Genomic DNA, 14,974 nt, shown 5'->3' with positions numbered 1-14,974 from the left:
TGGTAACACTCGAGGATAAATCTGCAAAGTTGTCCAGCTTGATTGCTGCCAAAGAAGGCTTTATCTTCCTCTTCCTCCAAAACCTTTCATGGCTCCCATTGCCCAGTGGTTAACTCCAGAATTTTAAATTTGGCATTTAAGGGCCTCCACATTTTGACCTCTGCCTCTCTTCAGAGGTTTATCTTCCAGTAATTCCCACTGCCACCCCTCATCTCCTATCCACTCATGGTCCCATCCAACCTGAGATTTCCTACCTCCCCTACATTCCCTTTCCCTGCTCTATCACTCTTCATTAGCATTCAGCCTTTTCTTCAATGTCACCTCCTTTGCCTTCCCTGATCCACTGCCAGCTGGATATGATTTCTCCCTCCTCTGATTTCCTGTGATAGTAACCAATATTTATTGACGATTTACTAAGTGCTAGACACTGCCCTTGACTTGTATTAACTAATTTCATCTTAACAGCAACACTGTGAGCTAGATATGAGTTCCTATTTTATGGATGGGACACTGAGGCACAGGGAAGTTAAGTAATTTGCCCAAGAGTATATATGCTAGTAAGTGGAGAGACAGAATTCAAACCTGGGCAGTCATTTCCAGAGCCCAGGTTCTTATCCATTGCTCTACTGCCTCTCTGTATAATATTTTGCATCGTAAATAGGGCACTTACCTGATACTGCCGAGCACTGTAATTACACAGTGTGCGCGTGCACACACACACACACACACACACACACACACACACCTTTTTAAGAGGCAGTGTTCATTAAGAAAGAGAGAACAGTCTGGCATCAGACCCTGAAGGTCCAGGGTTTCAATCCCAGCTCTACCACTAACTCTGTGAACTTGGATAAGTCATTTATCTGAGCCTCCATTTCCACATTTATAAAATGTGAATGAGGGCTTCCCTGGTGGCGCAGTGGTGGAGATTCCACCTGCCGATGCAGGGGACGCGGGTTCGTGCCCCGGTCCGGGAGGATCCCACGTGCCGCGGAGCGGCTGGGCCCGTGGGCCGTGGCCGCTGGGCCTGCGCGTCCGGAGCCTGTGCTCCGCGACGGGAGAGGCCGCGGCAGTGAGAGGCCCGCGTACAGCAAAAAAAAAAGTGAATGAAAATTCTGCCTCAAAGGTTTGTTGTAAGAATTCCATGTTAGTAAATTGCCTAGCACAGTGTCTAACATAATGATACCTCAATGGATGTGGTTCTCTTTTTGCTTCTTCTGCCTTCCTAATCCACTCCACGACTAGTGTAGATTATAAGCATTTAAAGGGGAGGAACAACTTCTGTATATCCCCTACAGTACCTAGAACAACCCCTGTTGTGCACCAGATCCTAATATATCTTGATTGGGAAAAATTTGATGACTTAAATGCAAATGTCCTGGGGAGTGGTAACACTTTAAGATTTAGCAATCATTTATATCTTATAGTGGAAGCATTTCAGACTCTTTTCTTATTATGATTCGACCTATAAATTAGTGAGTGACTACAACGTGCATACAAGTGAATTAGGCACTGTAGGAATACACAGATAAATGAGGCATAGACCCTGCTCCCAATGGGCTTGTTGCATAGTAGAGAGTAGGATTTGTTAGAGGAGAAAATTTCTTCATACATAAAAGACTGGAAAGAATAAACCAAAATGAAATGTTTGTCTTTATAATTTGTTTTCCAAATGTCCTACATTGAATATGGCAGTAAAATGAGTACTTAGGGAAGCACATTCACAGACTTAAGCAAATGATCAAAATATACATATGCTATTTTCCTTTCAAATTACATGATAATGGGAATAACTCTATTAATTATAAAAATGTATAAAATACTGAATAATAAATATTACAAGGAAAAAATAACTCGATCCCAGTGTGCAGAGATAAACATTCTTAATATTTTGATGGGTCAATATTTTAATTGACCTTTTTCTTAAATACCTATGTACAAAATATATATAAATTATTTTTCGAAATTTAATCCTACTATAGAGTCAGTTTTATGCCCTGCTTTTTTTTCCATTGTTAGCAATTTTTCTGTATCATTAGACTGTCTTCAAAAACACAGTCTTTTAAAAATGATTGTATAATGCTCCAGCATCACTTGAATATACTATAATTCATTTAACTATTCTCCTATTGCTAGATATTGATGTTTCCATGGTTTTTCCTTCTGCATATCCTTGTATATCAGTCTTTTCTGAATTCCTGAATTTTTCCTTAAGATAAATTCCTAGAAGGTGAAATGGTCAAAATTATGAATTTTTCATATATACATATGCATATGTATACAAATTTAATAACAGCTAACATTTACTTATCACTTAGAGGATGCCAGATACTATGCTAAGTGACGCATGTATTGTGAGATTAGTACTATTAATTCTCTCCATTTCGTGAATGAGGAAACTGAGCCAGCAGGGAAGCAGCTCCCCAAGTCCAGAGCAGGGCTGCCACCTGTTGGGGTACTCAACTTAAACCTGTATTGTTCCTCAGTTTGCTGCTGCTGCTCCTTTAATTCATTTAGAAGATATGAATATTTAAAAGACTCGATACATATTACTAAAGAGCTTTCCAGGAAAAAAATTTACCCTCTGATCAGCAGTATAGAAATATATATGCATCACCACATCAGATCTGCATTGAGAGTATCAGTGCGTTTTTCATCTTCACTAATTTCATTATTTAGAATTTTGTATTTTGTGGATTATTTGTGTGTTACAACATTTTTTCATATATTTATTTGTAGTATGTATATCTTCTGTTTATGTCCTTTGCTATTTCTATTTTGAGTGTTAGTGGTTTTTGATTGATTCATAAGAGATCTATATGACATCAATCATGTTTTAAATATTTTTCCAGTTTGTGTTTGTCAATAAATTTGATGGAGTCAAATCTAACAACACTTTTATGATTTTTTCATTGCTTTTATGCTTAGAAAATTCTTCCCAATCTGAAAATTAAACATTTGCCTATACTTCCTTAAAGCAGTTCTATTCTTTCATCTTTTTTTACATTTAATATTGTTGACTAACTCTATCCTCATTGGTCTGTGATGCTTGTTTTATTGTATTTCAGGTTCTTATCTTCTTCTAGGTGAGTCTCAAGGCTTTCTGTTCAGTCCTACTGATTTGTTTGTTGATTCTTGTGACAGTACTATGTTTTAAATATTATAACTTATGTATACATGTTAATATCTTATAAGCCAAGTCTCCCATCACTATTATTCTTTTTCTAAAATTTCTTTGCCATTCTCCCCTATTTATTGTTTTAGGTGAACTTTAGAATCACTTTATCAAGGTAAAATAACTTTGAATTTTGACTGGATTGAATTAAACATGTAATTAATTTTAAAAGTTGATATCTTACAAAATTTAGCTTTCCCATCCAGAAATATGGCATCAGTTTCCATTTATTCAAATCCCAGTTGCTGAGAGATGTACAAATATCCTTGTTTTCTTTGTGTAGAGCCTATACATTTTTAAAAAATTATTCCTATGGATTTTATGCTATTTTTTTGTCATCATGAATGGATTTTTTTTCTCCATTATATCTTCTAACTTGTTGTTGCTGACTTACAGGAAAACTATTGATTGGTATTCAACCACTCTGCTGAACTCTTTTCTGAACTCTCTTGTTAAATCTATGAGTGTTTCAATTGATTCCCTTGGGTGTTTTCTGGATAGACAACTGGATCAGCTGCAAATAATGACGATTTTTGTCTCCCTTACGATACTTAATGCCTCCTTTCTTTTTCACATCTTACTGTGTTAGCTACAGGCCAGCTTCTAACATTTGCCTGGCCTGGGGCAAGAGTACAAATGGAGGCCCACTTACCACATGTCAAGGAACCATGATTTGGAGCACAAAAAGAAACATGAAAGCCAATGCTTGTTACTACTGGGAAACAATCATTGTTATGAAAGAATCTATTCCTATTGAGAGAGGAAGGACTTGACAAGTTAATTTGTGTTTTCTCTTACTAAGCACTTCCGCTGCTCAAATTCTCCCTGTACACCAAAGCAGTGTCTGACATCAGAGGCAGCGTAACTCACATCATGGCATTTGGATGTATTTGCCTTTTGTTGCAAGTTAGTAAAGAGCTATCATTTACTGAGGGCTTACCATGTGTCAAATGACATTCTAGGTGTTTTACATACATAATCTCATTCATTCCTTATAGCAACCCTAAAAAGTAGGAACTATCATTGTTAGGCTTCGATTAAGTAACTTACTCAAAGTCACATGCCTGTATGTCCCTGGGCTGGCATTTAAAACCCAGGTAGGGGGACTTCCCTGGTGGTCCAGTGGTTAAGACTTTGCCTTCCTAATGCAGGGGTTGCAGTTTCGATCCCTGATTGTGAGCTAAGATCCCACATGCCTCGCGGCCAAAATATCAAAATATAAAACAGAAGCAGTACTGTAACAAATTCAATAAAGACTTTAAATATGGTCCACATCAAAAAAAATCTTTAAAAGAATAAAATAAAACCCAGGTAGGTCTGAAACCAAAAGTTCATTTTGTTAACAACTACATTATACTAACTTCTATTTTATCATTTATCATGATGTTGGCTATTGGTTGAGATGGATATTCTTTATCTGGCTCTGGAAGCGAAATAGAATACTGGATTTTTCAACTTGAAGTTGAAACTGAGCTGAGACCCTATACCTGGTTCCTACAAAGAGGTGGCCCTCTTTGTTGTCTCTTAGGGCCTGAGAAATTCTGTTCTTGATCCATCTCATTCCTTACATCTTACCACTTAAATATCTGTAGGTTTTTGCTTCAACTGTAGAGGTCTCTGGATGGTGACTGCCCAAGGGTTCACAAACTCACATGCCTGCAGAGAGTGAAGAGTTAACATAAATGTGTAAATTAGTGAGACACTAGGCAACAGAACTGGGTTGTTTTTTTGTATTGTGACCCCTGAATGCCCTGGAAATTCTGGGGTAACTGCTAATGAGGTGACCAGCTATAGCACAGATCATCCCGCATTCTTTTGGTGGTTCTCAAAGTGTGGTCTGAGAACCCCAAGTGGTCTATTATTCCCTTGAGGTATTTTGTGGGCTGCTCTCTTAGACTATTAATGTTACTTTGTTTCTGGTTTGCATTTACTTGTGTCTTATTCAAATAAACATCATTTCCTCAGTTTGTTATGGGAGAGGTTTGCTGTGATGTACAGTAGATGTTCTGCAGAGTCATTTGCCTTGTAATAGCAGTCCTGATTGAAAGACTGTGAGATCCACCCAAGAGTGGGTACAACACCCACACCTCCCATAGGGTCACAATCTGAGGACTTGCTCTGTAGACTGAAGTGGGATGCCTTAATTTTATTACTGGCTACCATCTAGAGAGAGATCGCTCTGTGCTAGGCACTGTATCATTACAGTGCATTATATACACCAGCCCATTTAATACTCCAGACAGCCCTATGGAACAAGTCCAATGGGTTCAATTATTATGCCAGGTTTTACAGACGGAAGAAAGCGAGGCTCAGAGAGGTTAGGCCATCTTTTCCTAAGTGGCAGAGCTAGAAGTGGAGTCTGCCCCATAGCAGAGCCTATATTTTTGGATCATTATTGGTCCTTAAACTTGGTTAGCATTAGAATCACCTGGAAATGTGTTTTTAATGCATATTAGTGGGGCCCATCTGCAGAGATTCTGATTTAATTGGTCGGGGGGGGTTCCCAGCACTGGTATTTTTACAAAGCTGTCCAAGCGATTCTAGTGTGCAGCTACACTAATGAACACCTCACTCTGCTGCCTTGAAACTCAGCGGCCTCAGCTGTATCTCAGGAAACTACAAGGCACATGGTGGAAAAAATGAAAAGAGAAATAACGTTATGGTGGGGTAATTGTTATGTTCAACGTGTGCCTCTGTCTACTGTAGGTAACATGTGTTCTTTATAAGGTAGGTGTGAACAACCAGCTCTAAGGAGAGCTTGCAAGGTAATGGCTCTTTCCTCAGCTTCACAAGTGGTGCTAATCGAGCCCCTCCGCAGCCTCAGACTGAATGTGTGAGTTATATCAAAATCCCAACTGACAGGTAGCTATACTCAGCAAATACTGAGCTTCAATTTTAACCCTTCAGGTTACTTCCAAAGGAGAACCAAGATCACATGATACATGCAGCAGGTTTTTATAGCTGTCAGGACTAAGTTAGAAACTGAGCCTAACTCAGGATATGTCCAGTTCTTTCCAGAAATATTATATTCTATGAAAGCAGCCTATGCACTGTGTACTCCCCCAGGGTGGAGGCTCTAGTCAGTTGTCTGGTCTTCCTGGAGTGGCAGAGGTAGTGACTGAAACCTGCAGATCAGAACATCCCCAGGATCCCTGAGCACTGAGCCATGAGGAGAGCACAAGCCCCCTGTGCTTCATTTCAGCTGTAGGCTCTTCTGCTCTTGACCGGAGGCAGTAGAGTACAGAGTGCAGGTCCTATGCTCCAGCAGCATCAGCATCAGCACCACTTGGGCACTTGTTAGAAATGCAAATTATCAGGCCCTGCCCCAGACCTACTGAATCAGAATCTCTGGAGATGGGACCCAGCAATCTGTGTTTTAAGGAGCCCTCCAGGGAATTTTGATGCATGCTGGCATCAAAATTTGAGAACCGCTGGCCGAAAGTTAAAGGATTAAGAGTGGAGATGTGGCACCAGACAGCTGAATTCAAGTTCTGGTTCCATCACTTACTGTGTGACCTAGGGCAAGTTATTGATCCTTCTCTAAGTCTCAGTTATCGCATCTATAAAATACAGCCGCCAACTTTCTTATCTGTAAAATAGGTACTTACATGGAATAATGCACATAGAACACAGAACACAGTGGGAGGCACAAAGTAAGGATTCAATAAATGTTGGATACTCATTACCTTCTTAAATTAATTAGTTAACTTTTGGTTGCGTTGGGTCTTCGTTGCTGCGAGCGGTCTTTCTCTAGTTGTGGCGAGTGGGGGCTACTCTTTGTTGCGGTGCGCGGGCTTCTCACTGTGGTGGCCTCTCTTGTTGCGGAGCATGGGCTCTAGGCACATGGGTTTCAGTAGTTGTGGCACGTGGACTCAGTAGTTGTGGCTCACAGGCTCTAGAGCGCAGGCTCAGTAGTTGTGGCGCACGGGCTTAGTTGCTCCGCGGCATGTGGGATCTCCCCGGACCAGGGCTCGAACCCGTGTTCCCTGCATTGGCAGGTGGATTCTTAACCACTGCACCACCAGGGAAGCCCTGGATACTCATTATTATTATTATATTGGCTGTTCTGGATAATCAACTTTCGTTTCCAATGTGATTGGGCTCCTCTGGAAAAGATCCTAATTATAAGATCAGAAACCAAATAGTGTATCTTAAACAACTCAATGGGAATGGGGCAGAAAGTATTTCATCTACCAGTTTCTTCACAGAATCATGGAATATAAAAGTGGGTGCATGCCTAAAAGCAGTCTAGTTCTACCATTCCATTCAGCCTAATGATGGCTCTTAAAAGAAATCCAGGTACATAGCACCAGGAAAGAAAGTAGAGATGAGTCTCTTTATTATTGAGCATTTGCTGAGGATGGTGATTTGGAAAGGACTGAAATTTTAGCCTCTAGGTAATTTGTAGAATTTGTGCCCTCAGTGCTGAGTCCCAAGCATGAAGCCAAGGTTCATGTACTGATGGCATTCCAATATAGAGTAGGACATGGGATAGGTGTCCCCATGTTATTTCTCTACATCTAGATCTAAGGGATGACTGTCAGTGCTGGGATGCTACTGACATTGAATTGCAAATTTCAACACTATAAAAAGCAAAGGGTTGAGACCTTATTAAGTCAGAAAATGAACATTAGTCAGAAAATGAACATTAGCACTAGCCATGTAAATGTGAGGTAGTAAATATCTGTGTTACCCTGGAAACCAGAACATAAAGGTAGCTAGGTAGTTTGGTGACAGTTTCCAGGGTAATTCCTCCCACCTCCAACATAAGAGCTTTCCTATTATGTTAACTCTTTCTCTACATGCCCACTGGACCTTCACTCGATGTTGCACTATCATCTCCCTCTCCCAAAAGATTCCCTGATTTCCCTAAGTAAGTGCCAGTGCCATTCTCCTAAGTACTATTGTCAAAAACCCTTAACGTTTATCAGGGAACTGAAGGGCCCCAAAAGTAATGTGTATCTCCAAACCTAAGAGGTAGAGTTTAGAAAAAATTAGACACATAAATCAGGAAATGATAGACTCTTCAACTGAAAATTAAAAAAAATAAAAGCTCACAGTGGATGAAACTAGCTGTCTGTGACTCTTCCCCGAAGTGGCTTCTTGTAAATATAATTTGTAGATATACTGCAGATGAGATTAAGATGCTTCCCAATATCTCACCTGGGATGTAATTCATGTAAGATGAGCTGTTACCTTGGCAACTGTGACATGTAATGAGGCTAGGAGGCAGTTAATATTGTAATGACAGAAGATTCTGGCAACTAGTTAGAGATGGTGGAAAAAGAACATTGGAGTGTCAGTGTTTATCCAGCATTGTTCAAGTAACAGGAACACTGATCTGGTAAAATGTGTTACAAATAACCCAGCCAAAGAGCTCCCTCAAAACCATTCAGCTCCATATATTCAAATTACAAATGATTGTTAGTTTGGTTTCACAGGTACATTAATAGTAGGTAGGTATAACCTTGTACAGGAGATAAGAATATGTCAGTCACTAGATACTGTATTCCTCACTGGCATTTGGCTTGTAAGCCAGTCTCCTATTAATCTGCTTAGTGTAAATTAGTCCCTCAGAGTCTAGATCACTTCCACGGGAACTGATGAAATCTAGTTCTCAGTTCCATATACTGGACTATGGGAGCTTCACCAAGATTCATCAAGTCACTTTTTTCTCTGATATTTTAGGTGTTTTTCTCTCCCCCCTAATTTTCAATGTAATGACTGTCTATTGTATAAAAAATTAGAAAAGTACAGAAATGGAAAAAAAATTGCAAATGATCACCCCAAGCCCACTCTCTAGAAGCAGCCACTGAAAACAGCTGGCATATTGCCTTCCAATGCATTTTTTTCTTTACAAATTTAAAATCATACTGAATGCACAATTCTTTACCCTGCCCTTTTCACTTAAGGTTGCCTTCTACACATATTTCTATGTCATTATAAACTTTTCAGACACAATTTTAAGTTGAAAAATTTTTTAAATTAATTTTTGGCTGCATTGGCTCTTTGTTGCTGTGCGCAGGCTTTTCTCTAGTTGCAGCCAGCGGGGTCTACTCTTCGTTGCGGTGCGTGGGCTTCTCATTGGGTGGCTTCTCTTGTTGCAGAGCACGGGCTCTAGGTGCGTGGACTTCAGTAGTTGTGGCACTCGGGCTCAGTAGTAGTTGTGGCTCGCGGGCTCTAGAGTGCAGTCTCAGTAGTTGCGGAGCACGGGCTTAGTTGCTCCGTGGCATGTGGGATCTTCCGGAGCAGGGCTCGAACTCGTGTCCCCTGCATTGGCAGGCAGATTCTTAACCACTGAGCCACCAGGGAAGCCCTAAGTTAAATTTTTTATTGAAGTGTAACACATACAGAAAAGTACACATATGAAGAGTATAACAATGAATTTTCACAAAGTGAATACATCTTTATAACCAGCACCCAGATGAAGAAATAGAATACTACCAGCACCTCAGAAGCCTCCTCATACCCCCTGCCAGCCACTCCCTGCACCAGAAAGGTAATGCCATCCTGACTTCTAACACCATACTATGAGCATAATTTTTAGTGTCTAATAGTCTATGGACAGACCATATTTTACATAACCATTCCCTATTTTTCTAATGTTGGACCTTGAAGATGGTTTCTTATTTTTAACTTTGAGAGCCTTTGGGCATATATCTTTGTTCACATCTCTATTTCTTTAGAATAGATGCCTAGACGTGGAATTTCTGGGGCAAATAGTAAAAAAATTTTAAAGGCTCTGGATTCTAATTGCTTTCCAGGAAGTTTGTATCAATTTACAATCCCACCAGCAATGCAGGAGAGCATCTGCCTCACTGTCCATGGTCTACTTTGAGGAATATCAGTTCTTTTTTAAATCTTCATCAATTTTATAGATAAAATAGTATTATCTTCTTGATATATAGTTTGCATGTTCTGTCATTATTAGTGAGGTAGAACAAAGCATTTTTTGACTAGTTATGTTTCTTTTCCTGCGAATTACCTCTCCGTGTCTTTGCCAAGGTCTCTATTGTGGTCATTGGATTTTTCTTATCAGTTTATATAGCTCTTTATACAATAAAGAAAACGACCTTTTGCCATAGTCGTATATATTTTTCTGTTTGTTTATGATTGAATTTAATTATATTTTTGTCATATAGAAGTTTGCCAGATTTATGTAGTAAAATCTATGTATGTGGTGGTTTTTTCCCACTGCTAAAGTTCTCCTGCCTCCAAATTTCAGATGTATAATCATCTATATTTTATTTTAGGGCTTTTACGATTTGATTTTTTTTTTGACCTTCAACTAATTCATCTGGAATTTGAGTTGATGCCTGGTAGTAGGGCTCAAATTTTCACGGGCATCACTGGGGTGCTTGTTAAAAACCCAGATATTCTTGGGCCCTACCCCTCTCGGATTTTGATTCTGTAAGTGTGGGGTGGGGCTCAGGAATCTGCACGTGTTACAATCACCCCAGATGATTACGTTGCACACGGGCCCCTGTGCACATTTTGAGAAACTCTTGCAAAGTGCAGTGCAGCCTGCCTTAGTACAGAGACTCAGCACCTCCCATCTGGATGACTATAGCAGTCTCCCTCAGCTTCCAAGTCACTACACCCTAAAATCCATCCTAAACACAGCTGCTAAAGTTCACTTCCAGAAACATCTCATGAAAAATTCTTCACTAGCTGCCTGTTGTTAAGGGAACTAGATCAAATCCCTCATCCCAGCACTACAACTCCAGGCCCTTCTTTTTTTTTTCCTATTTAATGAAAATGTTTAATGCTGCCCAAAAGTATAAAAATACAGTATGAATGGCTCCAGGCCCTTTATCTTCCTGGACCTATTGATCTCCACTGACTTTGGCACCACAGTCCCTTCCAGCCAGGCCTGCCTCCTCCTGGGCCTTGGACATATATTTTGCTCATTCCTCTTTTCATGCTGCAGCCCCCACCTCCTCTCAGGTGATTAAAATTCTATGCATTAATTCAATTCTCATTCTCTTCCTTCCTTGACTACCAAGAATATCCTCTGCTTTTCTAGAATTTCCAAAGCCCATGGTTGTGTATTCTGACTTTGTGAGCCTTGTCTTTCCATCAGGTCACATACTCTCGAGGGTGCAGGCTATGTCTATCCCTCATGGCCTCTAACACAGGCCTAGAGGCCTGGGAAGCACACCTGAAGAACATGGCTAATGGAACCAAATCAGCCCTAACTGCCAAGTGATTTTATTTGTTTATTTATTTTTCCAAGTGATTTAATACATGTTATTTCTGAGAGCTAATGAAATCTTTAGCCTCTCAGAAATCCTTTCTTTGGTCCAAAATGAGAATATTTGACAAATTTCTAGAGATTTCAGTTTGTAGTGATTTGGTTTGCTGGTAACAAAGTTAAGCAAAGGTTATCTTGGTTTCAGCTCTTATTTAATTCAACAATATTTCTTATCACCTATGACATGTTCATTTATTGACTTTCCTGTTGAAGAGTCTAACCTTTTCTATAATATGGGATATTTTCCCCCTCTTACAAATGTAATGATTTCACTTGTAGAGAAGAACATGGTTTATCAGATTAAATATATATAGAAATGTTAAGGCTAAGTAATTACATTATAGCTTCCTTAATCTCTTTTCTCTGGTCACCCCTCAGGGTTCTGCCTTCTCAAATGACAGACCTGCTTTAAATGAGTTCGATTGGATGCTCAGAGCAGGTGAGGGTGGGGGCGAGCGAAGATATGCCCTTTTCCTTTCAGTAGACAAGGCGGGATTCAAATCAATTCAACAAATATTTATCGAGCTCCTATTGGGCACCTGGCTCTGGGCTAGGCACAACAAAAGATGCCAAGATGAGAAATTATAAAGGAGCAGAAGGGCATGGGAAGGAGAAGAAAGGGGAAGAAGAGGTGAGGAAAGGAGTAGAGCTGGCTTTCTGAATAAGAGGGGATTAAGAGGAGAGAAAGGGAGAAGAGACCCAAAAGCACACTCTCTGGCCTGGTTTCACTTGCTAGCCCAGTGCAGGCTAGAAACCTGAAGCAGTGGTTTGCACTCCAATTTTGCTCAAGAGCCATTAGATCAGTTAGGAAGGCCACAATCTGAGTCAAGCACTTACCTGCTCAAGTCTTTAGAATGGGAAGCAAAGATCTCTCTTCTTTTCTTTTTTTTAGTGGATTAAAAAATTTTTTTCATTAGGGTATAGTTGATGTATAATACTCTATTAGTTTCAGGTGTACAACATAGTGATTCAAAACGCTTATAGATTATACTCCATTTAAAGTTATTATAAAATATTGGGTGTATTCCCTGTGTTGTACAATATATCCTTGTAGTTTATTTATTTTACACATCGTATAAAGATCTTTTTTAAAAAAAGGTATATATGCACATGTGTGTGTATATACACACACAGTATATACAATTATTTTTGAACGATAATAGCTGACATTTATTGAGTGTGTGCTCACTCTGTTCTAAGCACTTTGCATGCATTAACTTCTTTAATCTTTATCAAAACCCAGTGAGGTAGGTACAATTGATACGGACATTTTTTCAGATGAGAAAAATGAGGCACTGAGCAATTAAGTAACTGGCCCAAATTCACACAGCTTATAAGTGGCAGATCTGTGCTTTGAACCTTGGTCAGGCTGACAATGTTTGCTGTTATGTGACTTATTGGTCCTTGTTTAACTTACTGCTGTACTCAATAGGGTTAATGCATTGCCTTGCACATAATAGGCATATTATGCTTTGAATAAATAACTGAAATGTTGACTATAAAGTGCTTTCCATTTAAGCCCAATTACTATTAAGCATACAAATCGAGCGTCATAAAATGTAGATTCACTTTGCTGTAAATTTTATTCTGTTAAAGTAACAGAATAAAAACAATTTTTTTTACAGCACATACGTGTGCATCCTTCAACGCTGCGATTTGAGGAAGCCACCCCGCTCTTCATCTCCCAATCTTCCAATCCATTATGGATCTGATGCCTGCAATTCTACCGTTAGAAAACTATTCTTTTGGTTGTAGGCTACCCCTATAGAGGTAGCGCTGTTTACGCTACAGTAGTGAGAATTTCTAAGTGATTTAGGAGATTTATCCAGATCCACCAATGGGAGGGTGAGGAGAGCAGGCAGGGGGCGGGGCCGCGCGGAGGGGTCGCTGGGGAGTGAAGGCGCCGGGCCTTAGCGCAACGAGTGCTTTGGCGGAAGATTTCTAGAGAAGCGCCAGGACAAAGTCGGGGGAAGGGCTCACGAGACAAGCTTCCAGGTGTCGGGCCAGCCAGCGCCCAGGGGGAGGCCAGCGCCCAGGGGGAGCCCAGCGTCCCGTCGCGTCTGTTCCGGGAGTAGAGGCGCTGGACGCACCAGGAAGTGACTCTCCCCAGCGGCTGCGATGCGGTCCCTTAGCTGATTTTGTCGTTAACCGCCTCCGGTTTGTAAGAAGATTTATAGGTTACGAAGGTAAGAGGGGTACGTGGAGTGTCCGAAAACCCGATTTATCCCCTGCAGTAGAGAAAACTGTTTACTGCGCCAGGCTGCCTCCTGGGCGCGGAGTTGGGAAGGCAGGCGAGGTGGGGGAGGGGACGACCGGACGCTGGCTGCATGTGGTCGCATCCAGCTCTGTGTCCGCCTGTGTTCTGACCTCCCCCTGTTCCCCTTGTTGGCTCTTCTGGCCCTGCAGCCCGCCGAAGTTCAGTGGTAGCCTTTCCTAGTGTCTCTTCCTCGTTACCCTTCTTACAAACACGGTGGGCAGAACTTGCCCAAAGAAGAGAGGGATGGAAGGGCTGGTGAAGGGGGTCTGGTGGGGGAAGGAAGGACCTGACTGCACGTGGGCTGCAGTCAGGACGCAGCAGTACCCATCTGTCCGTCTGGTTTAGCCAGAAACCATGTCTGGGGCCAGGCCAGCTGCAAGAAGGGTGAACGGAGAGTGTAAGCAGGATCCTTTTCCGTGGGTGAACATTTGCTCCAAGGAGATCCTTGGCTCTGTGAGGATTAAACCTACTGCATAGTCTCTGCTTTGAACCTCTCTGAGCATTTCAGGCTGGTTAGCTATTCAGCCCTAGAGAGTTAGTATACCTTGCTCTCTGGCAGCTCTGGACCTTGGGTCTCTTTCTGATCAATTCCTGAGGCAGAAATAGAGCAGTTGTCACATTCTTTTTTTTTTTTAACCCAAGCATTTATTTAAAACAGGAAACACTATAAAAACAAAATATAACTCACTTTGACTGGTATTACTATACTGCCTTGAAAACTATATTTCACTTGAGAAATTACTAAGTATGATGAGAGGCTCTTTACCAGGAGAGATGTCTGGTTGGCACCCTGAAATAGTAGAGTCCTATTGTAGACTATATCTGACCATTTGGAGAAATGTAGAAGGACAAGGGGTACAGGGCAAGTGGAGCACAGTCATGGTGGCAGTCACCAGGGAGAGGGCCCACACTCACAAAAAGTCTAAATATCATGGGATAGAGATAGCTGTACTCAAATTCCTCAGCTCCCCTGCCCCTCTGCCAACCCCCAGTGGGCCTGCAGTTTCCTTCTTCCTTCCCTGCCAGCTGGAGGGACAGGGCCCCTTTCCTGGAAGAGCACCACTCTCTCCACCTGTAGTGTGGGCCTCCTCAGTGCCCCTCTCCGTACCATTCTTTATTCTTTGTCTCCTGCCCCTTCGCTCATTCCTTTCTCTGGTTTTGCTTTTCAGATATACACATCTGTCTCACTTTGGACAAAGGTCTACCACAGGTCACACATCTGGTAGTATTAACAGGTGGTCCTGAGTGGGCCTTAAGTTCACCACACTCCGGCAGGCACTGAGGTTAG

Source organism: Monodon monoceros, unplaced genomic scaffold, assembly GCF_005190385.1.
Source record: "Monodon monoceros isolate NGI ecotype Baffin Bay Population unplaced genomic scaffold, NGI_Narwhal_1 Super_Scaffold_22, whole genome shotgun sequence".
Taxonomy (NCBI): Eukaryota; Metazoa; Chordata; class Mammalia; order Artiodactyla; family Monodontidae; genus Monodon; species Monodon monoceros.
The sequence above is the reverse complement of the archived record's forward strand: the minus strand, read 5'-3'. Positions refer to the sequence as shown.